Source organism: Malaya genurostris, chromosome 1 (genome assembly GCF_030247185.1).
Source record: "Malaya genurostris strain Urasoe2022 chromosome 1, Malgen_1.1, whole genome shotgun sequence".
Classification (NCBI taxonomy): Eukaryota; Metazoa; Arthropoda; class Insecta; order Diptera; family Culicidae; genus Malaya; species Malaya genurostris.
Genome location: NC_080570.1, coordinates 120,464,206 through 120,479,687, shown reverse-complemented (window position 1 = coordinate 120,479,687; position 15,482 = coordinate 120,464,206). Strand labels below are relative to the sequence as shown.

Sequence of the window (15,482 nt, the reverse complement as noted above, 5' to 3'; positions counted from 1 at the left end):
GTTTTAAAATTATAAAAAAATACGATAGAATTTTCTATGTTATTTCTTTAAAGTAAATTAGTATTATCTTTCTTGTAACCGGGAAGCATTTTTGGTAAAAGTTAAAAGTTTTGGTAGTGTCGTATTGTGATTCGAAGTAGTGATTAGATTATTAGCTTGAAATATCCGGGTCGTTTCATTCGAACAGAACAATTCTGGTGAAACATAATTCAATGGCAATTTAGTAATTATAAATAGTAAGTTAAATCATGCAGTATTTTAAAGCGTTTTTAAACAGTACTGAGTATTCATTTTTATTTATAATTACTAAATTAGTCATTGAATTGTGTTTCACCAGAATTGTTCTGTTCTAATGAAATGACCCGGATATTTCAACCTAATGATCTAATCGCTACCTCGAATCACGATTATCTCACATCAAACATTTTTTGGTTCCCATAGTTCACTGGTGACCTCCAATGTCTCGCCATCTCTGATCTTTTTAACGACTCAAAGCACACTCAGATGGCTCGCTAATTAAATTCTCACTACCGGACTACCGCCGGGCAATAAAAGCAACAACAACAACAATCACAATAACAACACAAGCCACCATCTTCGGCAAAAAACTTGATTTAATTCCATGTTTCTGCCGCATCGCTCGCAAACCGGCCCCTTAAAAGCAAATAAATGTCTAATTTTCATATAAGATCTTCCCCCCCGGACGAACCACCAGTTTCCGATCAGAACACTGGCGGTGGTTTGTGGCTGGCAACGACGCACAGGTTGCTTACAGGTTCTAGAAATTACTTCGTTTTGACCGCGGGGGGCCGCAGTAGTTGGCCTTGACTCAAAAATAAAATATTTGAAAGAAAACCGACGGCGGCTACGGCAAACTGGCGACGACGACAGGTCGAATCAATCTGCGGTTGCTGCGATTTCGAAGGGCAGACCTTCGAATATTTTTGTCATTTCGGCAGGTAAAATCGACGAGCCTATTGAGCACAAAACCGACGTACACACGTGCAGATTATTCAAACTCCTCTGCCAGTAGCGAAAACAGAAAAAAAAATTAAAATGCCGGGGGCATCAATTTCTTTCGTGTGCAATCCGTCGGTTCAGCTAGCGCACACTTCAATCGGCATTATTTGTTGATGGCATGTGGGAACCTCGCACGAGATGCCTTCGTGCAAGTCACCTGCACGGTACTTGCTTTATAGCTTTTTTTATTATTACTCCGCTGTGGCTACCATCATCGGATTAAAAACAGCATCGGCTCTTGCGGGTACCTTGAGTAGTTATGTTTTTTTTCTTTCGTTCAAATATATGTTATAATAAAACGCTTAAGTTTACGATGGAGCACCGCAACGTGAGAGTGAGAACCCACAGTGAGTGGGGGCACTCAAAGTTGCCTGCGCCACAACGGGATTTGGCTGAAAAGATGTACGCCGTTGCAAAGTTAGTGTTCAATAAACTGTGGCTTTGAGTAGACGCGAATCGCGACGTTGCTGCAGTCCTCCACCGCACCGTGCCTGCTTAGGTTTCAGTGAGTAAACAATCGCGAAACGTGAAAGGAACGGAATCTCTTGAACGTCTCGTGGGACGACACGTTTCAGAATTCAGGGCCCTCGATGCTTGAGCTAGCGTGAGTGACTTTTGGTGATTGTTTTCGGAGTAGCGTGTGCGGTTTTTCGTTCCCGCGTTGATTTAATGAATCCGCACAGCGCACCGTTGACTGGTTGGTTTTGTGTTCGGGCTTCTTCGAACACCGGATGGAACTAAGTGCACTTCGACGACGACCCGTGGAGAGTGCCGTGAAGAAGATGCTTACCCACCAATTGTGGTCGACTCGCGGTGAAGACGAAAAATTGTGAAATCGGAATAATCGAATGTGAAAATATTTGCCTCTCTCTATCTCTCTGTTGTTGTGTGCTTCCCTCGGAAACGGCTAAGACGGTGGTGATTTCGGTGACCGTTGGTTGGTTCGGGAATGTGCGGAAACCCACATGTGCGGTGAGCTTTTTTTTGCGGACTAGCAGCGCGTGTCGCCGGAGATATCAAATTTACACACATTCCTGGGTCCCCGGATCCGGACTGGACTGGACTGGGCGCTATTCGGTTGGACCTCTGCACCGTTCGTGTGATGGTGAACGTGCCTAGCATCGGTGATTAATTTTCCTATCGGACGACGACGGTGGCGTCAACGAAAGCTTCGATATCTCCGGTTTTGCCTTATTTTGTTTTTGCACTTTTCCACGCACGAGTAGTTCGTTGTTTTAGCGCGTCTGTTTGGTGGTGCTTCAGCCTCAACTTACCGGTGACTAGATCGTATTGGTTTCAGTTCAGTGCCACCCGATCGACCGTAGGCAAATAGTGGTGTGCATTATTCGTGTTATCCGCAACGTCTGTTTTTTTTCAGCTTCTATTTAGCCGATTCGGGACATCAATTGTTGTTGCCAGGGTTGGAGACCCGTCGAAAGCCCGCTGTAACGCTGTGATCATCATTAACATAGTTTTCTATCTGCTGGTGTGTGGTTGAAATACAGAAAGTGAAAAGAGCAGTGAACAAAGGAAAAACAAACCTCACAGTCGAATTAAGATTTTTTTTGGGGTGATTTGTTGACAGAAAAGAAATACAAGTGGAGCACTAAAAAGGTTTTTTTTAGAAATTAGCATCAACGTTGAGAGCAGCAAGCGGTGACATTGAAAGTGAAAGCCCGATTTTAGCTGACGTTTTGACGTTTGAAAGTGCTGCAGTCTTTAGAGTTTTTAAGGTAATTGAAAAGAATGTTTTATTTCTTTATATAATTTTTGGCTTGTTAAGATTTCGGTTGGATGTTTAATCATAAGTGATGACATTTCAGTCCTATTATTTACTATTGGGTTGCTACAACTAGAACGTCATTTGTTTCCGCAATTCTGTGATTTTTGTTGTAAGGAAAATTCAATACCTAAATGAGAAAAGGGCTTATACTTCGATAGCCCTTACGGAAATTAAAAAAATGCGAATAACTCGAGTTTCAGTCTACGAACGAGCTCCCATCTGCAAGCTCTTGACTAATATTGTGTCGAGCAACGAAAATTACATTTTGTAACATTCGCAAGAACCTATTCACATATTGGTACCGAGTTGTGAACCTACTGGTCTTGTGAAAAGAAGAGGAGGAACTTATAAACTAACCTACTAGCTAATATCTAGCACAGGACCAGACAACTATGTATCCGCCCTTAGAGCCAGTTATGGACCAGCTCAGGATGGGTTGAATTAGAATAAGCAGGTTCTCGACTTTGAAATTAATGCAACTGAAGGGTGAAATAAAAGTGTGAGAGAAAGCAAATATTATTAGTTGACTACTGTCTGCTATAAGCCGTAATAACTCAAGTTCTACGAATTATAACTTTTATAAAAATTGTAATTGATACTAGATCGAATGTTTATCATATTTTCTTTCTATTCTGGCATCATTGTCCGATAGGCTTTTCAAATTCACATCAGGGATCCACAAAAATTGAAGATGCATTCCTACTTGGATTAAGAAGCCAGTTGTCTGGTCCTGTCTTGAGCTAATACAAACAACGAATCGATTCGATTGATTATTGCATCAATTTCTGTCTTATTCCGCTATGTGACATTATATCCTATGTGTCTTTATTTCAGCTGTTTTTCAAAGAAGGGTGAATCTAACATTGACAGCAAATGGAGAAAAACGTCGATGAATGTTTCGATTTTGGTTTCAAATTCTATTTAAAAATTATCGTATATTCTCAGATCAATGTTTGATTAGTCGATGAACTGTTTGTTTATCTTTAAAAGGCTTGCAAATTTTACTACTTTCCTTGTATATCCACTGCATAAATCAACATAAAAAAAGTTTCGCCCTTTTTCGATTTGTTTGCTTTTATGCTTTCTGTGTGAATTATGGAGTTACGCCCTTGCGCATTCTTCGTGAAATTGGTTCGTTTTCGCGACTAAGGTAAATCTGGCTCGGAAACCATCTAAAATAAAGAAACTAAATAGTTTCGCCTTACTAGCAATTGAATCCGAATTTTTAGGTAAAATTGTAGGATTTTGAAGCATTTATGGTCCAATCCACGTGTGAATGTGTTGGTGTGGTTATTTTCAGCGGTTGTGTGGCGAATCCTAGTGTGAGTATGTCCAAATAACCCAGTGAATTTTGTCGAACCGCATCGTGCCAATTATTGAAGACATATATGCAATAAAAACACTGCAATGCCAAGAGAACAGTTGAGAAAGACATAAAATCGTTTACGATACTCTATAACACGTAATGTAACTGTCTTCTACTTGGTACATAAGTTCATATCTTACGAAACTATATGCATTTTCCGCAGTGTATGATTATGAGTCAAAAATGTTTTTACTTCAGTGTAAGATTGAACCCACAACAAACTTTGACTTCGGCTCGCACACATTCTAATTTCGTATATGGATAGGTCTGTGCACTCTGCATCGGTGTGTGTAACAGAGACGTCAAATTGCTCAATCGGTAGGAGAGAAAAACTGTTTACTTTTGTAAGAGTCGCCCTTCTTTGAAAAACAGCTGATTTGTGAGTCTCCGCATATCATTTGTATAAAACAAGGTGAACACTTTAAGATCATTGTCAGAGTTTTATTTTGAATCTTTGGAGGCGTTCCCGAGTAAAGTCAAACTCCAAAACGAGAATATATCGAAATCTGATTACAATAACAACATCAAAATGAAATCTTAATCAGGTTTCAGTTATTTTAATAATTTGACTAATTTCAAAATGCTATCGTCGAAATTTCAATGGCACAATTTTTTCTTCAATTCTAAGTTATTTGAGATTTTTACAAAAATATTTTACAAAAATGTAGGTGAGCTTTGTTGTAATTGACCGGAACTATAACTATGATCAACGAAAGGATTTTCGTCAGCATCTTTTCAGTATTTCTTCAGATTTCAGATGTCTTTCTCATAACGGTCAGCTTCTTCACTACAAGGTGGTAACATACTACCTTGATCGAAAAGCTCCCGGAATTTATACAGAAAACAAAAATAAAAGGATTATTCATCAAAATCGATATTGTCTCCTTCAAAGTACTGCCCATCGACTGTAACACACTTATGCCAGCGTTTGACCCAATCCTCGAAACATTTTTTATATTCAGTTTTCGGTATGACCACCAGAGCTATCTACATTTTTTTCATAATCTGATCTCGGGTTCTGAAACGCGTCCACTGAACGGTTTCTTGAGTTGACCGAATAGAAAATAGTCGTAGGGAGCCAAATCAGGTGAGTTCGGTGGTTACTGAATGGTATTCGTTTCGTTTTTAGCCAAATGCTCTCAAGGATAACGATGGCATTGTGTGACGGTGCGTTATCGTGGTGCAAGATCCACGAGCTGTGCCTACAAATCTGGTCTTTTTTGGCGAATAGCTTCACGCAAATGTCTCATAACACCCAAATGATTCTACTTGTTGACGTTCTGGCCTTGTGGAAGAAATTCATAATACACAACACCCTTGTAATCAATGAAAACGTTCGTGCTACTGATAAACGACTGTTATCTTCAGAGTATCGTTGCCGAAACACTCTTTTAACATTTCCAATTTCGTCGCACCATTGCAACCGTTTTTAACGCAAAGTTTAATGCAAACTCGTTGTTGCAAATTCAATTCCATTTTAAAAATTGTGCAAAATCGAGGATACGCACAAGCGCAGAAGTATTCAAAACAGCGTAACTTTTACAAACGTCCAGGTATCAAGCTGATAATTTGATACAGGGTGATTTTTTAAGAGCTTGAGAACTTTTTTAAACAATAAAACGCATAAAATTTGCAAAATCTCATCGGTTCTTTATTTTAAACGTTAGATTGGTACATGACATTTACTTTTTGAAGATAATTTAATTTAAATGTTGACCGCGGCTGCGTCTTAGGTGGTCCATTCGGAAAATCCGCTTTTTTATCGACAAATTTTGTTCAGCGATGAGGCTCATTTCTGGTTGAATGGCTACGTAAATAAGCAAAATTGCCGCATTTGGAGTGAAGAGCAACCAGAAGCCGTTCAAGAACTGCCCATGCATCCCGAAAAATGCACTGTTTGGTGTGGTTTGTACGCTGGTGGAATCATTGGACCGTATTTTTTCAAAGATGCTGTTGGACGCAACGTTACAGTGAATGGCGATCGCTATCGTTCGATGCTAACAAACTTTTTGTTGCCAAAAATGGAAGAACTGAACTTGGTTGACATGTGGTTTCAACAAGATGGCGCTACATGCCACACAGCTCGCGATTCTATGGCCATTTTGAGGGAAAACTTCGGAGAACAATTCATCTCAAGAAATGGACCGGTAAGTTGGCCACCAAGATCATGCGATTTGACGCCTTTAGACTATTTTTTGTGGGGCTACGTCAAGTCTAAAGTCTACAGAAATAAGCCAGTAACTATTCCAGCTTTGGAAGACAACATTTCCGAAGAAATTCGGGCTATTCCGGCCGAAATGCTCGAAAAAGTTGCCCAAAATTGGACTTTCCGAATGGACCACCTAAGACGCAGCCGCGGTCAACATTTAAATGAAATTATCTTCAAAAAGTAAATGTCATGTACCAATCTAACGTTTAAAATAAAGAACCGATGAGATTTTGCAAATTTTATGCGTTTCATTGTTTAAAAAAGTTCTCAAGCTCTTAAAAAATCACCCTATAGAATATCAATGACAGATATGGCAACCTAAAAAATATGAAAAATCTAATCGGATGACTGACGGATGACCACACAGTGGTGATTCCGGGAACTTTTCGATCATGGTAGTATTTATGTTTTGTTAATGATAAGGGCGATGAAAGTTTTTTTTCGACAACAAACTTCATATGTTTTTTACGACGTGCTTTATGTCCCGGGCTGGCGACTCAATGCATAGGGCGCAGGTCTTACAAGCCAGTTGTATGTTCGAGCCCTGACGTGGAAGGATTCTTAGTGTAAGTAGAATTTTTACAACGTATTTTATAATAACATTACTCAATCTCTAGGGGAATGATTAGGTGATTAGTGCGCACCTAAGCTTTTTCAAGTATTACAAATGAAATATTACTTTTTACAATCTGTGTTTGATTCAAAAATCAGTGCAAAATCTGACTCCTATTTCCTCAAGAGCACAGCAAAACTGGATAATTTTCGTGAGCAAAAAAAGTATCGTAACTGGGGCGCATGAACCCTTCTGGAAAAACATTGTCATGCTGTGTTCCCTAGCAAATTGAAAAGTTTTAGAGGCTTATTTCCAAAAAACCAGAAGTTCCACAAGTACTTAAAACATCCACGTTCTTGCTGCTTAAAAGTACGAATACAACTTTTGAAAACTTGAAAGTACAGAACACAGAAGTTCCACGTGCATTTTCTCGATGCTTAGAAACTGAACAATTAGCTTAGAATTTCGTTCAGTTGCGTCGCGTGAACTTCAAAGAGCGGATAATTACTTTAAAAATGGGCTGCATAGACTGGAGACAAATCAGTCCCTTTTATCCGAACTTTTGGTTAGTTGGGTTGCCATTCTGTGATCACTATCGTGAGTCTGTGTCAGCTTTTAAAGTAATGCAGAATATTGAAAATTTGTGAAACACAGACTAATCTGTTAATCTGGCATCTCTGCTCATGACAACAATAAATTTACTGATGGAATATGGATGCGTTTGCTTTCGTTCCGCTGCAAACTCTCATATTATCAAACTTGAGCGAATTCAGTATCGTTTATGAATTGCCTTAGGCTGCATGCATTCGACACATACAATGAGTCTTGAAGTTCTGGCGGGAGTTCTTCCATTGAAAGATCGTTTTTGGGAGCTTTCATTGCGACTGCTAATAAGATGTGAAGTACTGAATCCCCTGGTTATTAATAACTTCGAAAGGCTAGTTGAGCTTCAATCTCAAACAAGATTCATGACAGTATATTTTAACCATATGTCACAGGAAATCCACCTTTCAAGATATATTCCTATTCGTGTCAGCCTCCTAAATGTCCCTGACTCAACTTTATTTTTCGACACATCCATGCAGCGAGAAGTGCGTGGAATCCCGGAACAACTACGCTCGATGGTTATCCCAAAAATATTTACAAGTAAGTTCAGGCATATTGACTATGAGAAAATATTTTACACGGACGGATCACGAATTGAAGAGGCTACTGGGTTTGGTGTTTTCAACAATAATGTTACGTTTTCATTTGGCTTCAAGAACCTGCACCTGTTTATATAGCAGAGTTAGCAGCAGTTCATTATCGTTTGAGTGTAATCGTCACATTATCTCCAAACCATTATTTTCTCTTCACAGATAGTCTGAGTGCCATTGAAGCCATTCGCTCAAACGCTGCTGGCAAAAATGAACCGTTTTTCTTGGGCAAAATAAAACAGTGCCTGAAGCAGAGCTGCAAATTGTCATTCATGTCAAATGATTTTGACAGACTGACTAAAATCATCGTCAACTGTAATCGGTACGGTCAAATTGACTATCAAATGAGATACTCGATAGTTCTATGACCAAGTAGAAGTATACTCAGCCAAAGACAGGTGACGCGTTTTGTTCTCTCTCTCGTTCTTCTATTCTCTGTTGAAGTAACAAAAAATCCATGAGAGTACTAACATAAACATAAATTGATAAAGTTAATTGTTCTTTGTAATTGTTCATCGGATTTTGGAGTTTATTGGTGTACACGAGTTTAATTCAATGTTTATGTTGCTTGATTAATATTTAGTCACATCGTAATCAAGCAGTGACAGGAGAAATGAAGATAATATCAATTGCAATGACAATCAATGAGCGTCCTGGTGAGTATAATATCAAGAGAATTTAAGTTATGACAGATCGGCTCTCAGACACTTAGTGCAAAGTTGCTAGTTGATAGTGACATTTAGCAGCTCTGGCCTGCAGGACATATTGAACAATAATATCAAATCACTAGTCTGGGTCCGGGCTCATTGCTCCATTCCTGGCAATGAAAGAGCCGATATTTTAGCCAAGTGTGGTGTTATTGAGGGTGATATTTATGAGCGACCGATTGCTTTCAACGAATTCTATAGCTCGTCTCGCCAAAGAACACTTGCTAGCTGGAAAGCTTCTTGGGATAAAGATGATCTGGGTCGGAGGATGCATTCAATTATTCCTAAAATATCGACTAAGGCATGGTTCAGGGGACTGGATGTGAGTAGGGATTCATTCGTGTGATGTCCAGACTCATGTCCAATCACTACACGTTAGATGCACATCTCCTTCGAATTAGACTTTCCGAAACTAATCATTGTGCTTGTGGCGAAGGTTACCGCGATATTGATCATGTCGTTTGGACATGCGTGGAGTATCGTGATGTCAGATCTCAATTATTAAATTCCTTGCGTACCCAAGGTAGACTATCCAATGTCTCAGTTCGAGACATGCTTGCTTGTCGTGACCTTCCATACATGAAACTTCTTTATCATTTCATAAAAACAATTGAAGTTTCAATTTAATAATTGACCCTTTTGAGGGTTAGTTCAGACTCCTACTGCGTCTATTAGTTCATCCAATAGCAAAATTTTAATAAAAATGATGTGCTGATAAAAACAAACTCAAAATAGGTTACGAAATCAACAACAAAATGTATAAAAATTTCAGCTTATTTTATAATTTATAGCAGTTAATCGGTTGGTTCAAATAATGTTCTTAAGTAGATTTAATAATAAATAACGAAATACCTCATATGATATTTAAAAAATAAGAGGAATATGTTTTATTAAACTCAAATCGTTGTGACTATATCAGTATTATATTAGTATAAGAATTTCATGTAAAAGTGATGCTACGGCGAAGAAAAACTTATGTAAATTGCCTTAAGAAATAAACGTATTTATGGAAAAACAACAACAATAAACATCGATGCGAACTCGCCTGAGGGCTCCAGAAAAGGATGTTTCCAAAGATTACTATATCGAGTGATATCAGCGCTGGTATTATCTGTTCCACTAATTGTTTTGCTATTTCAAACTGGCCTAATTTTTCAGTTTGTAGCCGACGAAAACTTTGTAATATGGCTACGCAAAGCATACTATTCGAAAAAAATGAAATAATGATTTCTAATTACGATATTGATCTGAAATTGGATGTGAAAATTGAAACAAAATGGCGAAAATTTCGTTTTGGTCTAAAAATTGTTACTAAACCAAGAAAAATGCAATTCTATTACGAATAAACGATATAAAGCTTATTGTATACGACCAAAAGAGAATGTCAGATTTTATATTTATGTTTGCCGTATTGATAATAAAAAAATAAGGAAGATGAATTGTAGCCGAACGGGGTGAATAGGACCCACTTTCAATGTTTATCGCAAAAAAGCAGTGATAAGCATTTACAAAAGCTCCTAATGAAATGCGCACTAATATATGCCGCGCACTATTACCCGCTTTTGTCCTGTATTATTACATCAAAACATTTAACAGAAATGAGCGTTTGTTTATCTTCGATTTTGACAGTTTGGTCTTTCGCCGAAGTAAAAAGCAAAATATTCAATATGTAGGACTGAAGATTTTTTATGACAATTTTATATACGTATTTAAATATACATCTATTTTATGCTTATTGGGAAATCTTTTTCATGCAAACTACAGCAATTCAAGAATCGTATATCCATATGACAATTTTTAGCTCCATGACCGAAGTCTAGGCAACGACGACGTAGCGTTAGGTTTGCAGTGCCATTATACCATTTATAATTTTCCCACCGAATTTGCACGTAAAACGTATTTTTCTAAAAATTTTAAAATGTTCACTGTTGAAGTGTATTAGATGGAGTTTTTGGAAGATTATAGAGCGCGATTTATAAAAAATAAAAATATAATAAAAAAATGAAACTTCTCAGAAAATTGGAAAAAAATCACTAATGAACGCTTTTCGGTACCTCACTAATTATTCCTCATCCGATTCGATGCCCAATCCTAGAGTAAATGATTAAAAGCTGATTAAGGTGAAACCCAAACCGGCCGAAAATTTCAATGCTCACATAAATCATCTGAATAGGGAAAATTTCGGTTTTGTTATTATTTCTGCTGCTGCTGCTGTTGCTACTTCTATTGTTTTTCTTTGCTTTATGGTATCTCGCGCCTACGGTTACTATCCGCATCCGCAGTTGGCGGCGCCCATTTCTCCGCACTTACTTATTAATGTTGGTATGTGCGAGATCGGTACGTTGATTTTTTTTTCGCCGCTTTGCCAGAAACGAAGAAAATGAGATGCGCCACCAGCAGGTTGAATTGAGCAGATTACGTGTGTGTTGTAATTATCTGACACAACTCTCTGTTCGGTGAACGATTTGATGGCTGAGCCCTCGTTCAAGCAGGGAAGCTGCGGGGGTTCTCCGACCCCTGGCTACGTACATGTAAGTGCCGGGAAGCAGCGGCTTCCGCCGTACGAGCAGTTACCTAACTAGGTTGCGATAAGTTGGTCATAAGAGTGAGGGTTTTTTTTTGTTGTCTCGGTCTCTTCCGGAACGGATGCGTAAACCCACCCGTGTAAGATCAGGTAAAATTTGGGATGGGAAATTGAGAAGGTCTTGCTCTAGTTAGTTCGATGCTGCGACATCAAGCGGACTCCATTCAAGTGTCAATTGCTGTCGTATTCCAGGGAACCGGCGCAGTAGCGACCGAAACCGAAGCGTGAGATCTTGAAGCTGTGGCATAGATTCAATAGACCGTTCTCTATCGTCGTTTCAGAATGAGTTTGGTGACCTACCCGACGCTTAGTAGATTAATGTGCTCGAGTCAAAACTAACTTCAATTAAGTTCGACTGAATGACCACGAGTCAATGCGGATTGTCTGTTCATGAGTTAAATCCAAGAATGGGAATTAATTTTAACTAGAACTGGAAACTAATTAGAAACATTTGCTATTCAATTTAGTTGGATTTAGAACGTCGGCCTTTTTAGCTTAGAGATATAGAATAGACATTTATATTCTCGATGAACGTTTGTCAGTGCAAATTTTTAAATGTTTAGTCTTGACGGAAAAACATTTATTCCGAAAGTGCGCTTACATCTTGCAGAAGCGAACACATCTTGAAGTTTTAGTTTTTCATCTGATGATTCACTTTTACTCAAAACTTTGTATTTTCCATTGAAAAAGTTATAGAGTATTGAGTACAATGGCATTAAAATGAAACAATTCTCAGGTTCACCTAACAAATACAAGTTTTTCGATTATGGTGGATTCACCTAACTGAAATCTAACTGAAGTTAATGAAAAAAAAGTATCTATAATTATCTTTATAACACAATCTTGAACTGAGTTCATTTTCGATCCACCGCTCCGTTCGAAAATCGAGTTTCCGGTATGCGCACAAATCAACATCGACAAATGAATCAATTTTCATGTGTACAATATTGAAGTAATGCATTCGAATCACGTTAAAAGTGTCAAATCCATCATCAAATCACCGAGAAACAAACACTTGAAATTAGGTTCGAAAAATGTGTCGCCGAATGGTTCCAAATTGGCCTGCCAGTTACCGGAGAATTAAAATCTACAGGTAATTGGTATTCAATATACTCAATAGTGTGCAGACGGAAAATGGCATCCTCACAACGCACACAGTGCAAAAGTGACTATCCAGCGAGCGAATGGATGTAACTCGCTTTTGTCATTCGCTTAATAGACTAGCTACCTGGTTTGTTCGCAGGCAGTCTCTGACTAAAGTGTAAATTGGGACAAAGCATTTATTTATAGGTTCATACTGTGCAGAACTAAGCGATACGTTCTCACGCATGACGTGAGTTCTCCCTGCACCGATCAAAGCAAAACTGCTACTGAATAAAAATGCGAGGTGTGAAGCATCGATCGAAACCATCGGACGTACAAGAAAAAACAATCGGATGATATCATTATGGCATGCTGTGATTGGTTCGTGAAAACATAGGTCGATTCAAACCAATTTTTCAATTTTATGCTTTTGAAATACTGAAACAACACTGCATACAAGTTTAAGTTAAATGTTTCTGAATCGATTGGTTGTTAAATTATATCAATGCATTAACAAATAACTTTATCGTTCAAAATTATGACAGAAAAAGGTTACGCGGCTTTTTTTTAACTTTTAATTTACACCCAGCCTCGAATAGTGTTTGTTTTAAATGCCAAAAAACCAGATCTGGTTGTTAGAATTAATAAATAAAGGGTGATTTTTTTTAGATATAGGAGATATAGGATATCACGTATAATTCCACCAACCCACAATCCACACCAAACAGTGACTTTTTTGGGATGCATTGGTAGCTCTTGCAATGCTTCTGGCTGGTCTTCACTCCTGATGCGGCAATTTTGCTTGTTGACGTATCCATTCAACCTGAAATGAGCTTCATCGCTGAACACAGTTTTTCGTTAAAAAAGTGGATTTTTCTCCAACTTATTTGATAATGACCAAAGATACGTGATCAGTGTTGCCAAAAAGATACCAGCAAAAAAATCACCCTTTATGAAGCGCAAAGCATTGCTTTGCAATCGAAACAGTTCGAAAAATCCAGAACTCAAGTTCTACCGATTTTAAAAATATCCCGTGCTGCAATTAAAATGAATATGATATGGTATGAAGCATTGTTTATCGGAGCCCCCAAAATGTAGGCTTTAACTTTTTAGCTTTTTTTTATAAAAAATAAAAATAAACTTAAGAAATTTGTTCCAAAGCCCGGATGGCCGAGTGTCAAATACCAATCCACTATGGTCCGAAACTGGAAATTAGCGTGACAAAAATGTTTTCACTATTAAATATTAGTTTTTTGTAGTTGGTGTCTTCACAAAAGTTGTTTGTTATCAAATGGCGCTCCTTTTGATATAAAATATTGCTAGGGTGGTCCTTATTCAGATTGAAATCTGAAATCTAACTTTCTTAATTGAGCTCAAAAATGATTTTATTGTACGATAAAGTTGTAGGAAATTTTATTTTGAGCAACTTTGTTGAAAAAAGCACCTCTCTAGCTCTTCATTTGATCGAGTTACATCAATTTTCCCGAGTAAAAGTAGGGTGGCTCCTGAAAAATCCCTTTTTTTGTTCTAACTTTTTTGTGAAACGTTCTATGGAAAAGTTGTCTTTAGAAGAGTTGTTGAACTAATCATTGCGCATAATTTTGCCCAACCAAGCTTTTTCATATGAGCTACCAGTTATGATTGTTTTTTCATCGAAAACTAGTAACCGAACACCTTTTTTTGAAATGGCCAAAATTTATCACTTTACTAAATTAATAATAAAGTTTATTATTAATTTAGTAAAGTGATAAATTCTGGCCATTTCAAAAAAGGTGTTCGGTAATCGGCACCCCAAGAAATTCGTTAAAAATGGAAAAATATAAGTAAAGACTGCAATTATTCAAAGAAAAAACGGAATTTATTCTTTTCGGAGAGGTTTTGGACAAAAGTCTTCATTGCATGATGGTGACTTCGCCTTGGCTCTCCTCGGCCAATAATTTGAATGGTTGAAATAATTAAAATAATAAAAAAATTGATAATTACAGATGATTTACAGATAAATTTGCAGATTTGGAATCTCCGCATATCACTGACAATTTGTCACGATCTTAGGGTGCCGGTAACCGAAATCGGTAGACATTTTGAAAATTACTATAAAAAATATTGGTTGCGAAAATTTTCATAGCATGCGATAGTAAATCACAGAATAGATCGATTTTACTTCATAAATATTCAATCCACTCACCTTTTCGGTTGATGCTCTTCAATTTATGATACCATAAAAAAGTTAGAAAAAATTTTGTGTTGATTTTCACGTAATTAAAATTTGTTTTGAGTGCAGCAAAAAGTACAAGCGTCTGTTGGCTTCGATATTCGGCACAAAAAGAACGTGCTGCTATTACACACACATGACATTTGTCGGAATGACGCTATCTGCTTTCTGTCAAAAGTTATGGTGGGGTGCCGGCAACCGAACACCAAAATCCAAAAGCTTTTCGTTTTTTTTAATTAGATCCGACTTCCGATTCAGGAGATAAAGGGTTATAAGTGGAAAAATGTCCATTTCACATAAATTAATCGAGTTTATCGAGTTTGCAGATTTTGATAGTCGATGACCAAATAAGCTTATTTCAGTTTTAACGGTTTTCGATCCTGGAAGTAACCCAAAAAATTATTTAATAGCTGTTATCGCATTATGCTGTTATCGGTTCATAAAAATCAAACGACATTCGATGAAATGGTGGCTGAAGCAAACTAGTTTAACATAAAGCGTTAGTTGTGAACAGTGCGGTAAAATTTATGACCGTTGACTGTCAGCATATCCCATTCCTCATTCATTTTACTTTTATTGCTGAAACTCCCAGAATTCATCTTTAATTGAATAACCGTAGTGCCAAGTATTCCACCTGTTTCATTGTCTTCCTTGTCGTCACTGTGGGTAGTGAGCAAGTGCGAATGAATAGGCATAAACATCAACTCGATAACACAAAACTCTCTCCGGCTAAAATGATAAACTGAGGGTGGCGGTTTTCGTTTGAGTT

The 15,482-nt window shown here is 37.7% G+C and overlaps 2 protein-coding genes across 5 annotated transcripts in view; one reads left to right on the top strand and one right to left on the bottom strand.

The window, feature by feature from the left end:
- Window positions 1-1,449: 1,449 nt before the first annotated feature.
- LOC131425630 (uncharacterized) overlaps window positions 1,450-15,482 on the top strand; it is a 64,978-nt gene continuing 50,945 nt past the window's right edge. The window contains exons 1-2 of one of the 4 annotated variants that reach the window (XM_058587676.1): window positions 1,450-1,525; window positions 2,399-2,753. The gene's annotated coding sequence lies outside the window, so the exon portion shown is untranslated. Of the gene's footprint in view, window positions 2,754-15,482 lie in introns of all 4 variants that reach the window. The other 3 variants (XM_058587675.1, XM_058587674.1, XM_058587677.1) reach the window with 3 other exon arrangements.
- LOC131425629 (uncharacterized) overlaps window positions 6,266-15,482 on the bottom strand; it is a 279,128-nt gene continuing 269,911 nt past the window's right edge. The window contains exon 8 of the transcript XR_009229012.1: window positions 6,266-6,666. The gene's annotated coding sequence lies outside the window, so the exon portion shown is untranslated. The remainder of the gene's footprint in view (window positions 6,667-15,482) is intronic.